The following is a 13738-nucleotide window of genomic DNA, read 5'->3' on the forward strand; positions in this document are numbered from 1 at the left end:
GACTCACACTTGCATTGCATTATAACAGAGTTGTGCTATATATATACTGTGGTTCTGAACATTGTCAAAACCTTTGAATGACACTTTTCATCATTTATTGCTGTAATTTACCCAGTCTTCTTTGATATAATCAATGGATTTTGATAAAAATTCTGATTTATTTGGAGTATTAACTTCTTAACCAAAACCTGCTTTTATAAAGCAATTTGCAATGCTGTTTTATGAAACTTCATTTTAAGCTTTGTTAGTCATTTGCATTGCATCTAGCAGGTTCACTCCATATTTACATGATTTATCTTCAATAAAATGTATTATTTTTCATATGATAAGCTTTCTATGTCATAATCTAAAATTTTAAATGATTTCTTGATCTGAAGGCTACAATAATTTATATAGTGAAATATAATACTGAAACATAATGGTTATTTTAAGTTATATTATATTAAAGTAAGACTTTATTTTCTAGAAATCTGGGATAGAAATGGAAGTATTTGCTCCATTAGTTAAAAATCAACAGTCAACTGATAATGTTGTACAAGATGAGGATATGAATGAAACATTAGATAATAACTTACAAAAAGAAGAAACAATTGAAAATATTGTTGAAGAATTAAATCAAGGATATGATAAAATCACTGAATCTTTTACAAATCCAGATTTAGACGAACAACAAGACATAAACTCTGATAGGTAATTAAATATATGTTTCTGCAAATAATTTATTTTATTTATTAATTATTATTTTTTTTTAACTCTATTAACATTGTATTACTTAAATAATATGTTAAGTACAGATTATTATTAAACATTTTTCTAAAAGGTTTTTTTAATCCAATATAGATAAGTATTTAGCCAGATAATCAATTCAGCTTTGTGAAATTGAAAATTATATAAATTTAATCTGTTGTGTCCATTAATGGCATGCATTACTCTTGTGTTTATTGTATTGTTGTTTAAGTCTCTTTTCCTTTTTTTGTTTTAAAATTAGTTCTTATTATATTTGTCATTTTCAATACATCTTCAAGTTTTCTTCATAATTTTACTTGTTTTTTTTTATAAAAAGTTTTTTGTTGTGTTTCAGTAGCCCATTGACAATTGTAAATATTAAGATAATTACTGGCTTTCTAATAAAAATTATTTAATATTAAAGCATAGAAACAATTAATTTATTTTTTTTTTGAAAAATAAATTTTAAAAATTTATCTTTCAAATTTCATATGAATCTAGCCATTAGTTTTCATCAAAGTTTTTTTTCTGTACTAGTGTTTGATATTTATTGATTTTAGTAGTAATTATGAACTTTACAGTGTTGTTATAAAAAAATATAATTTAATATTACTGTACAATCTATTTGCTTTTATACTTTGTTTTCTATCTAAATTTAATTTTTTCTGAATCAAGCAAATATTTATGTCATAAAATGAATTTTTTAAATCTGAACAATTCACTACTACATAACATAAAAGTTATGTTTACGGTACCTTGTATGTATGAAATATGATCTGAAACTCACTCTCTCAGTTGCTGATAACTTGTATATTTAACAACAGCTTGGAATAAGTCCAGTATAATTAGGAATAAGTGTTGCTATCAAAGTTTTTTCTCTACAGTTACAATTACAAAATAGATTCATAGAGGAAATTTGAATTCAGACAGCATAATTATATGAAAGACTTAAAACTTGATTTTTGCCATTTGTTCAATAGAAAATAATTTCTTTTTGTTTCTTGAAGAAAACTTATTATAGAGAATAGTTATAGGAATAGATTTTGCATAAATATAAATAGAAATTAAATATTGTATTTTTTCTGTAAATTTTTTAAAAATTAATTTTTAATGCATACCTGGNAAATCACAGAAGTCATTTCAATACATGCATAAATTACATTTCCTAAAAATAAATAATTATAATTAACAATAAAGAAAATTTAAATTATTCTACAATAATTTCTAACAAAATTTAATGGGATATTTGTTGCGATAAATCTTCAGCAATTTTTTCAAAATTTGGTTCCCATGTTGTTAAATGGAGATTATAATTATCTACTGACCTTTAAAGTAATGGCTGCGAATTTATAACGTGCAGAACAATACATGAATCTTTCAATTTTTGTAACAAACGTAATGTATAAATTTGCTAAATATCAAGTAATGCGAGCATGCAGTGACATGCGCATTGCATGGTGGGGATACGATCCAGGCTTCATTATTCGTAATACCAGTAGTCCAGTAAAACCACGAAAAGCACAATCTTATCAAGCAATAATTAATGCTCAGTTAAACTGTAATTTTACTAGACTACAGGTTTACTCAGCACTAACGGCACAAATAGACAGGCAAATCAAGTGGATAAACAAGTTGTTTAGACTGTTAAAAGGGAAATTGGTGTTCACACTAGGATATTTTAAAGCAAGTTTTTGTCATTTTTTGTGTTAATAATTTACAGCAAATTGATTAACATATGCCATTTCATAATGAAAGTTAGATGCTAACCCCTTAGATTTATGCTTGTACTCCCGGCTGAGAACCACTGATGTAAACTATTCTCTTATGAAGTTATTGATGACTGAAAAATACTTGAAATCCCATAAAAAATAACTGGTGAAACCAGGTTGAAAAAATAGAGCTCAGGAGAAACATCTAAATGAAGGAAATTTTTGAAAGTTGTGGCATAAGAATAGTGGAATTAGATTTGTCAGTAAGATGTGTAATTTATTCACATGTTGAGTCTTACTGTCAAATCTGGTTCCACTATTCTTATGCCACAACTTTCAAAAGTTTCCTTTATTAGATGCTTCTTCTGAGCTTTACTTTTTCAACTTGGTTTCAACAGTTTTTTATGGGATTAATAAGTACAAAATTATATCTCAAAAAAATGAATCACACCCTGATGTATGTCTCTTGTTTCAGGGTTTCAAACAAAGTGCTACAGAATAATATTTTACATAACTCTCCTTAGTCTTAAAGATTGCATCAACTCTTTTTGGTATGGATTCCACTAATCTTCCAGTTATATTGTTATCAATTTTGTAACATTCTTTCTTAACCAAATTGTACAAGATTTGAAGGTTATTTTTTTTTGCAATTTTTGTCTTTAATATTGACAACTGTTAAATTTGAGTTAAAACTGGAGATTGTAGAAGTCAGTCTAGTGTTTTGATTTTTTTTTTTTGGAACTAGAATATAATATTATTAGCTGTGTGATATTATTAGCTCTGTCTTGTTAAAAAATAAACTTCTTTCCAAGATACAGTTTATGAAATATTCTTCTCCGGGGTCTTGTGGTAAAGTTCTTTGTTCATAATCTTGTTGATTAATTCAAGATTTCTTACATCTCTCCAAAACCCAAATCATTTTGCTATTCCATCCATGTTTAACAGTTTTGACATTTTTTTATTTTTCCAAAGCTGCTACTATATGCCTCCAAACATTGAAAATTCTGTCTGATCCAACAAGATTCATTTTTGCTTCATCTGACAACAAAACTTGTTTCCTGTCATTCACAGTAAAGTTTTATATTTCTTTGTCCATAATTGGTATTTTTTCATATGCAATTGATTTCTGATTGTTTGATCATTTTTTGATCTGTTCATAAAATATTTTTTAGTTTTGAAGCTGATAAAAATGCTGAAAGCAGCAAGAAAATGCTTCTTTCAGCATTTTTCTGTCCTTACACACTGGCATTTTCCTTGGATGACCAGAGTTTGACAAATTTGTCACAGTTCCATAGGTTTTTAAACTTTTTTCACAATACTTCTAATAGTGTCCATATGAACAATTTTTTATAACCTAATCTAATTTTAAGTTGAATAATTTTTTCTTTTGTTGCTTGCAACTGTCTTTTTCCATAAAGTCCTTTTCCATCTGCATAAAGTAATTTTTGGTTGATTCAAGTTGTTAAAGTCAATATTAACTCTACCTATACTTATCTTACTATGATTTTCTAAAATGTTAGTAAATTTTTTTCTTTCATATTTATACAATTTCTTATAGCGTATGATTCTTTGACATAGAAATCTACACTTGCAAATTAAAAAATATTAATCTTTTCTAAATTTTAGAAAATATTAATTTTTTTTAATTTGAAAGTGCTAGAAAAGTTATTTTAATATAGTTCTTATCTATAGTTTTCTGTTTTATATCTTTGTATTTTGTTATATAAATTAATTGATTTGAGCAAAAGTTATTCAGGTGTTTTCATTTAGCTTAGGCTGGGAAACATTTTCTGACATACTGTAGTTGACACAAACAAACAAGATACATTATCCTGTTGCCCTCTTAATGTAATAAAGAGTTTAAAACAATGGACCTGCTTTACAGAACCTTACCTGAGCTTTAAGATAACATTTTGCCACTGTTTGATAGGGAAACATTGCATCACCACATACTTCATACAGTCCCTGAAAACATTCTTATGCAATATGACTTTGTGCCAAATCACAGATGTTGTTTTACTTTAGTGAACTTGTCTTTAGGGTGCTTACACTTTTCTTCCATATTTTGAGCTAATGCCCACTACTACATAAGAACACATGGTTGTTCACTGACATGTCTCATAGATTATTATCACTGGGTGTTTGATGCACCCATCAAAAACCCAATGTCATCTGAAACATACAGCTCACACAAGTGAGTGTTGTCAGTATTTTTATCCAACCTATGTATAATAAATCTGAATTTGATAATATGCCTGCATTTTGTAATGTGCCTAGGTAGTTTATAAAATGTGTAATTATTCTATATATATCTATAAAATATATATTATAACAATATTTTAATTGCTTGTCTTCTAATTTNACGAAAATAGACAAACAAAAGCATTTATTTTAAAATATTTCATATAGTTTTAATTTTATTACTATAAAATTGCATCAGGGGGTGTAATTTATTTCTGTTATTATTGCATTCTAATTTTTTCTGCTTAAATATGCATCCACTGGGACTTAAATATAAGTAATCAATAATAATAAGAAATGAATTTGTCTGATTACATTTTCAGGAAAAAAAAATGAAACTTAAGCAGTTTAAATTAAGAATTGAAGTAAACCTTTGCAGAAAATGAAATGAAAAATTAATAAAAACTTTTTAAAAATATGAAAACAGACTAAACTTTGAGTTTTAGGCAAAAATAGGCAGCAACTTCAAAATAAGCATTTTTAAGCATTATAAAATACCATTGTTTCGGTCTAAATCTTCATGAAAAGTGTTCATACAAAATCTTAGACATGTACATGCCAAGGAAAAAAATAGGCATTTGCCTAAAATCCACTATCTAGTGATTATATTAAGCTATTATTAACTTATAATTTCATAACTTTGTTTTCTTTTTCAAAACTACGACTTATTCTTGCACATACTTTTTGTAATGTTCAGATATTTTCAATTAAATTCTCCTATTGACTGTGTCTTTTTCTTTGAAAAGATTTCCAAGATTACTGGAGGATTTACTGTAAATCTTTTTATGTTTTCCTTTGATTTGGCTTGTATTGCATATATTTGCTATGACATTTGAAATTTAACCTTTTATTATTTTATTGAGTTGACATCAAATTTTTTCTAAGTTTACATATAATTATTATTTATTGTATAGATGTTTTAATTACTGATATTATAACTGGATGCTATTAACATAAAAGAATATAGAAAGATGTTCTTACAGACAAACCAATTTACCAATTTTAATGCAAATGATTTTAAATTACAATTACTTACCTGATTGGTATTCTTTTAAGACTAGAACAAAACAGACAAGTATTTATTTTATTTTCCACAGAAACAGTGAAAATACTCTACCACAAGTATAAGTTCAAGTCACAAGATATTGTTTTCTTTCTATACTAGCTGTTTTCTTTTATTGTGTGATTATTAGACGATGGACATCTAGGCACTTAAAATAAGCTCTTAAATTGCATCGTTTAGGCTTTGTAAACAAAAAAATAGGCAGTCAAAATTTGCACAATGAACAATTAACATACTTATCAGGACGATGAGTTTTTTATTTAACATATGTGTTCCAAACAAAAATGTGCATATTCAGAATGATGCAAACACAAAAGTAGACAAACAATTATCTTTACATTTTTTATTCACTCTGTTTCCCATAGTTAGCTTCAGTGGTGATATTCAGCGGGTTCGCACAGGTTCGGCCGAACCCGTTGTTAATATTTTCAAAGTTTTCCGAACCCGTTGTTAAACACACGTAACATTTCTCAGTGGTTTTGTTTCTTTTAAAAAATATATTAAAATATACGTATTATACTCTGTAACACTACTAAACTAGAGCCTTATATACTGTTCGCCTTGGTGCAACCTCCATCGACCGTTTCAATCTCGACTGAAAGTCTGAAACGAGGTTCAATAGCGATCGACTCAAAAGAGTTCTTGAAACTAGGTCGTCATACGAGAGATCCCACAATCCCACGCGCGCGAGAAAATACNTATATGGTTGTCTTAAGGTCAGTTTTTGCGCTAATGTTGTTAATGCACCATTTGAGCGAAAAAAATTAAGGAAAAATTTTCTGTTAGCGAACCCTTTGTTAAATATTTCGAATATCACCACTGGTTAGCTTCATAATATATTACAAGCACTTTCTCCAAATTTTCAATAGAAAAGTTGCAATGCTTGTCACTGAGAATTAATATGCAGAGAAAGAGCATATAATCCGTTATCTTCAGTAGATGTGTTTCACATCTACTGAAGATAACAAACAGTATTTCAATTTTGGAAGAAGATGAACTGGGAATTCACTTTTAGTTTTGCTCTTCTTTCCTGCCAAAATATCAGCCACAATAAACAATCACTTTAATCCAAGTCTCTTTTGAAGCACTGCTTTCAACTCTTTCTTCACTTTTTTGCAGCAGTGCCTGGTGCATCACAAAGTTTCTGGTTTGCTCTGTTGAGATCAATTTGTTCATATATAGGTTTTCCACTACTATCAAGAGCAGTAATAGAATCTGCAATAAATGTGAAATAACACTTGATGTACAGTACACCAACTTGTTCTGAACATAAATATCATTCAAAATTTTATTGGCTTTAGTTACACAAACTGCATTGTCCACTAAAGTGGACAGAAGTTTTTTGATATCGAAGAAATGTTCACTGTAGTAGTTAGAACAAAATCTTAGCCACATATATGCTAAGGGAAAAATAGGGTATTTGCCTAAAGTCCGCCATCTAAAAATGACAAATAAAGCATCTCTAATGCTATATTTATTAAATAAAAGCATTTATTTTTAAATATTTCATATAGTTTTAATTTTATTACTATAAAATTGCATCAGGGGGTGTAATTTATTTCTGTTATTATTGCATTCTAATTTTTTCTGCTTAAATATGCATCCACTGGGACTTAAATATAAGTAATCAATAATAATAAGAAATGAATTTGTCTGATTACATTTTCAGGAAAAAAAAATGAAACTTAAGCAGTTTAAATTAAGAATTGAAGTAAACCTTTGCAGAAAATGAAATGAAAAATTAATAAAAACTTTTTAAAAATATGAAAACAGACTAAACTTTGAGTTTTAGGCAAAAATAGGCAGCAACTTCAAAATAAGCATTTTTAAGCATTATAAAATACCATTGTTTCGGTCTAAATCTTCATGAAAAGTGTTCATACAAAATCTTAGACATGTACATGCCAAGGAAAAAAATAGGCATTTGCCTAAAATCCACTATCTAGTGATTATATTAAGCTATTATTAACTTATAATTTCATAACTTTGTTTTCTTTTTCAAAACTACGACTTATTCTTGCACATACTTTTTGTAATGTTCAGATATTTTCAATTAAATTCTCCTATTGACTGTGTCTTTTTCTTTGAAAAGATTTCCAAGATTACTGGAGGATTTACTGTAAATCTTTTTATGTTTTCCTTTGATTTGGCTTGTATTGCATATATTTGCTATGACATTTGAAATTTAACCTTTTATTATTTTATTGAGTTGACATCAAATTTTTTCTAAGTTTACATATAATTATTATTTAAATATGATATTTTAAATGTCATTCAGAATACCTTCAATTAACATTTATTATTATTATTTTATTCAATTAGTAAAAAAGAAAACTATTTTAATATTATGACTGCAATATTATAAAATATATTATATTAAATTAATAATTTTTTTATAATTTAATTTGTAGAGGTTATATGCTGTCTGTGATTTAGCCTTGGGTTTAGTGATGTCAAAGACTACAAATTTTGTTCTAAAAGATTTTCCTGTAGAACCTGTCCTTCCTTCCAAGCTCTTTACAGAACCAGATAAGGTATGAATTCATAACGTTTTATGATTAATTGAATATATACATAACATTAATTTGGATATTATAAGAAGAAATGTTGATAAATGGGTCACAAAATGATATGTAATAGCTTAGGGTATCAACTTTACTAGGATTCTCTCCTGGTTTAGTCTACACTATAATGTCTGAGCATTTGAATTTCCAGAAAATGTGCACATGTGGGTGCCCGGAGATACACAAAATAAGCTGAATGGTCTGTCCTTGTAGCATCTCATTCAGTATAGAAATGAAGGATAAGACTGGGGATTGTTACTGGGGATGAAACATGGGTCTATCACTGCCAGCCAAAGCAAAGCATAGCATACTCTATGCAATGGAAACATTCTTCTTCACCTTTAACCAAGAAATTTGACATAATATCATAAGCAAGAAAGGTTATCTGCTTACAGTGTTTCTGGATTCTCAAATAGTATTGTTAGCCTGTTTCTAGAAGCAACTGAAATGTACTATAGAGTTCTGCCAAATCTTTACACATCAAGGCTTACTGACTAGAAGAATACTACAGTCGACCCCCCTATAACATGGTAGATTGACTTAATTTTGCGAACGCATCTTTTCTATTTATATGGTTGTCTTAAGGTCAGTTTTTGCGCTAATGTTGTTAATGCACCATTTGAGCGAAAAAAATTAAGGAAAAATTTTCTGTTAGCGAACCCTTTGTTAAATATTTCGAATATCACCACTGGTTAGCTTCATAATATATTACAAGCACTTTCTCCAAATTTTCAATAGAAAAGTTGCAATGCTTGTCACTGAGAATTAATATGCAGAGAAAGAGCATATAATCCGTTATCTTCAGTAGATGTGTTTCACATCTACTGAAGATAACAAACAGTATTTCAATTTTGGAAGAAGATGAACTGGGAATTCACTTTTAGTTTTGCTCTTCTTTCCTGCCAAAATATCAGCCACAATAAACAATCACTTTAATCCAAGTCTCTTTTGAAGCACTGCTTTCAACTCTTTCTTCACTTTTTTGCAGCAGTGCCTGGTGCATCACAAAGTTTCTGGTTTGCTCTGTTGAGATCAATTTGTTCATATATAGGTTTTCCACTACTATCAAGAGCAGTAATAGAATCTGCAATAAATGTGAAATAACACTTGATGTACAGTACACCAACTTGTTCTGAACATAAATATCATTCAAAATTTTATTGGCTTTAGTTACACAAACTGCATTGTCCACTAAAGTGGACAGAAGTTTTTTGATATCGAAGAAATGTTCACTGTAGTAGTTAGAACAAAATCTTAGCCACATATATGCTAAGGGAAAAATAGGGTATTTGCCTAAAGTCCGCCATCTAAAAATGACAAATAAAGCATCTCTAATGCTATATTTATTAAATAAAAGCATTTATTTTAAAATATTTCATATAGTTTTAATTTTATTACTATAAAATTGCATCAGGGGGTGTAATTNTGCAATAAAAAGACATTCAATAGTGCCAGTACCGCAATAGTTTTGATGCTCAAGTAATATATTTTTAAATTGCAGAGTGTATAAAATTTTTAATAAAATAATTATTTGTCGTTTTTAGAATGAAAAGACAAAGGGTTTTGGATGATTTTATAACCAAATTTAAAAAAGTAAATATTGGCAATGAAGAGCAACTACAAACAACAATATCTTGTGAAAACAGCAATAAAGAACAACCGGAAACGTCTAGTGAAGATAAACAGAAACCGACTTCAATTGAGAATAATAGTAGTAATCGTTTATTACACTGCTGGAATGCTTCACAACAGGAATATTTAAAAAAAAAAAATACAAATGGCTTCATATTGCTAGCAATGAAAATGTTGGATGTCAATGGTGTTCACAAGTAAGATCATTAAATGTTGAAAGTGCTAAACATTTACACATTTCATTAGAATGGAAATCATGTTCTGTTAAACCTCGTGAACAAAAAAGGAAATTTTACAGGCATCAGTCAGAAAAAATTGAAACAGCATCATGAATCAGCATCACACAAGAAAGCTGGGGAAATAATCAAAACAGTTATTTCCAAAAACATCGATATGGCTAATGAAAAGTTTTTAAAAAGCACCATACACATTTTTAATACTGCCTATTTTATAATTAAGAGTAATAAACCATTTACTGATTTTCCAAATTTAATAATTTTCCAAAATAAAAATAATGTAGATTTGGAAATTTCCTCGCACTCAAGATTTATAATTCCACTTATCATAAAGCATATCTTTACAAAAATAAGAAGTAATATTTTCGAAAAACTTATAATTGCAAGATCTAAACTTTCAATTATTATTGATAAAGCCTTAACTGTTTCATATAAAAGTGTGTTTATTGTTTATTTAAAATCTGAAGTAATGGATTTCGAGGACAGCATAACAATTTTTATTGATCTGATTGAATTAGAAGAAACAACAACAGAAAAAGTTTTTCGAACCACATTTTTCAAGAACTGTTATTAAAAACAGTTCTTGAAAAATGTGGTTTTGATGAACAATATTTAAAAGAAAATCTTATTGGATTTTGCTTAGATGGTGCTAGTGTAATTTTGTGAAAAAAGTCCGACGTGGCAACAAGAATTGAACAAAAATTTCCAGGTATTTGCATTTGGCACTGTCTGGCACATTGCATTCAGTTGACCCTAGATGATGTAATAAAAGATATCAAAAAAGTAAATCATTTTAAACATTTACTCGATAAACTTTATGTTTATTATCATACTTCAAATAAACATCAGAGAGAATTAAATGCCATCGCTAAAGAAATTGGAACAGAAGTACTTAAAATAGGGAGAATATTTGGACCTCGATGGGCAGCCTGCAGTGCTAGGATCGTCAAAGCAGTTTGGAAATCGTATCATGCCTTGTACAATCATTTTAATAATAATCATGAAGCAAGATTGGTTTCATATTTTAAAAATGAAAACTTTTTGAAAGATTTAGCTTTAATGAATGACATCTTAGAAGAAATTGCTTTACTTTCTACAGCCTTACAGGAAAGAAATGTATTACTTATTAAAGCTGACAGGTTAATAAGACTAACTATAACTCTACTTATAAATTTAAAAAACAATAAGGGCACACATGAAATAGAAGCAGAAAATATTGTTAGTACTAAAAAATACAATATTCTTCCATTTGAAGTTAGTAGGATAAAAACATCAATTGTATTTTCTAGAGAAAAATTATTTGATTCTTTAGTAAAACATGTGACAACTTGTTTATTGTTCAATGATAAAAATGAAAAGTATAATAATCTATTTTGAATTCTTTCAATGTATTAACTCATGAAACTTGGCCGGATGATGTTTGTGAAGCACCATGGATTGAATGTGAAGATAGATTAAAACAGTTAAATAAAATAATAAAATACATTGTTCCTGTAAATGATTTTCAAGATTTTGTGGATGACAGAGATATAAAACAGAAAACTATTCCAATTACTATTTCGAGAGCTAGAAGAATTTTAAATGTAATTGTTGTTAATTTGGCTGAAGCTGAAAGAGGGTTCAGTACGATGAATGATATTATGGATGTTAAAAGAAATTCTTTACTAATTGATACAACCAGCCATTTAATGACAATTAATTTAATGGGAAGAAGTTCGGAAGATTTTGACGCTACTCCTGGCTAAGACAAGGTCATCATCTTACTAGTGATAAATGTGTGAAAGAAAAGGTCCCCAATACAACCTGCAAAAACGAAAGTATGATATGGAAATTATTGGACTAGAATTATGACCCGAATAATGTTTGTTTTGGCTTCAATAATAATTATGGCTGTGTCTAATATTACAGTACTACCTCGACTTATGCTACCTCGACTTACACGAACCCAGAGTTACACGATTTTCAAATCTCGTCGATTCGTCTTTTTGTTTGAGCGCCACGCAACTCTTGATTACTCACTCCCCCCACACTATTGTTCAGCTTACATGTTCGGACGTGTCGTGCGGAATTGACACATAGCTACAATTTATTTTGTGTTATTTATTTCTGTGTTTGTTATATCTACGGAGCCTTCAGAGACTCTATGTGGTGATTTCTTCTAACCGTGAACGAATCAAAAGACGAGATAAGAGTAACGAGAACATTTATTAGCCTACATACATCTGACTTGGATTTTATACGAATTGCTAAATTATGTGAATTCAATTTACGCGGTTATCGCTTGGTCCCACCTATCGTGTAAGTTCAGAGTATCAGGGTATCACTGTATAATAATACCTAATGATAAAATAAATAATTTAAAAAAGTTTTTTTTTGTTTAACTGCCTTCTTTATGACTTTTTTGATTAAAAAAAAAGTCAATTTTTATAAGTTTATAAAATATTTTGAATGAAAAATATTAAAATGTGTACAAAATAAACCATTTTGAACACTATTTTTTATTATTTATAAAAAAAATAATTCTGGCATAAACAATGTTAAATTTTAACTGACTTAATTTTGCGAACGCATCTTTTTTATTTATATGAGTATCTTAAGGTCAGTTTTTGCAGTAATGTTGCTAATGCACCATTTAAGCAAATAAAAATTGTTAAGGAAAAATTTTCTGTTAGCGAACCCTTTGTTAAATATTTCAAATATCACCACTGAGTATATTATATATAATATTATAGCACATGCACATATTATGTAGCTTATGGCATCAAGATATTCGCAAGGGTAGGTTGGGAATTACCAATGCTCTTTTTTAATGGAATGTATATCATTTTAAGACGTCTTGCTGAAAATGTATGAGAAGTGTTCTTTTTCTGCAAAGTCTTAGTTTTAAGACTCATTGAGGATTTTATTTCCATTTAAATATTTTTATAGATTGTTCAAATGCTTAATATTAACCCATCTAATACATTTTAAATTGCATGTATCAGCCATTTTCCATCATCTTTTAAATTAATTATTTTGTATACATGCACATAATTCATAAAATTTGATAGAAGGAAATAATCTTGTTTGTTTCAAAAAATGTGCAGTTTAAGATCAGTAAAACAATAATTATTTTTTTTATTGTTTTATTTATAACTCGTCAGAGACTGTATTTCTTAACTAAAATACACTCAAACAAACCTTTACATATGCAGCCGTAATTTAATAGATAAATTCAAACGTTTTCGACCATATTCAATGGTCTTTATCAAGAAAAAACTGAAAAATCGAACTTCGAAGATATGCCAGGCTCAGATATGCTGAAGCCTGACATATCTGCAAAACAAGCCAAAAAGGTTTAGCTATCAACTTCCGGGATGCAAGCAAAGTATCGGCAGCATGGCGAGCATGCATACTATAAGAGTCAAGAAAGTTAGCATAGCGGCAACTCTCTTAACTCTTGTTTCTATATGCACTCTATTGTATTTTAATGTATTTACGGGCATTATTTTAACACTTTATTGTAGTTTAATGTATTTACTGGTATTATTTTAACTAATTATAGCCAATATGTAGAGATGGCGCTTA

The 13738-nt window shown here is 28.5% G+C and overlaps 1 pseudogene; it reads left to right on the plus strand.

The window, feature by feature from the left end:
* Positions 1-481: 481 nt before the first annotated feature.
* Positions 482-12164, plus strand: LOC111638192 (annotated as a pseudogene).
* The last annotated feature ends 1574 nt before the right edge of the window (positions 12165-13738 follow it).

Source organism: Centruroides sculpturatus, unplaced genomic scaffold (genome assembly GCF_000671375.1).
Source record: "Centruroides sculpturatus isolate CEXI.00-Female unplaced genomic scaffold, Cexi_2.0 scaffold1127, whole genome shotgun sequence".
Lineage (NCBI taxonomy): Eukaryota > Metazoa > Arthropoda > Arachnida > Scorpiones > Buthidae > Centruroides > Centruroides sculpturatus.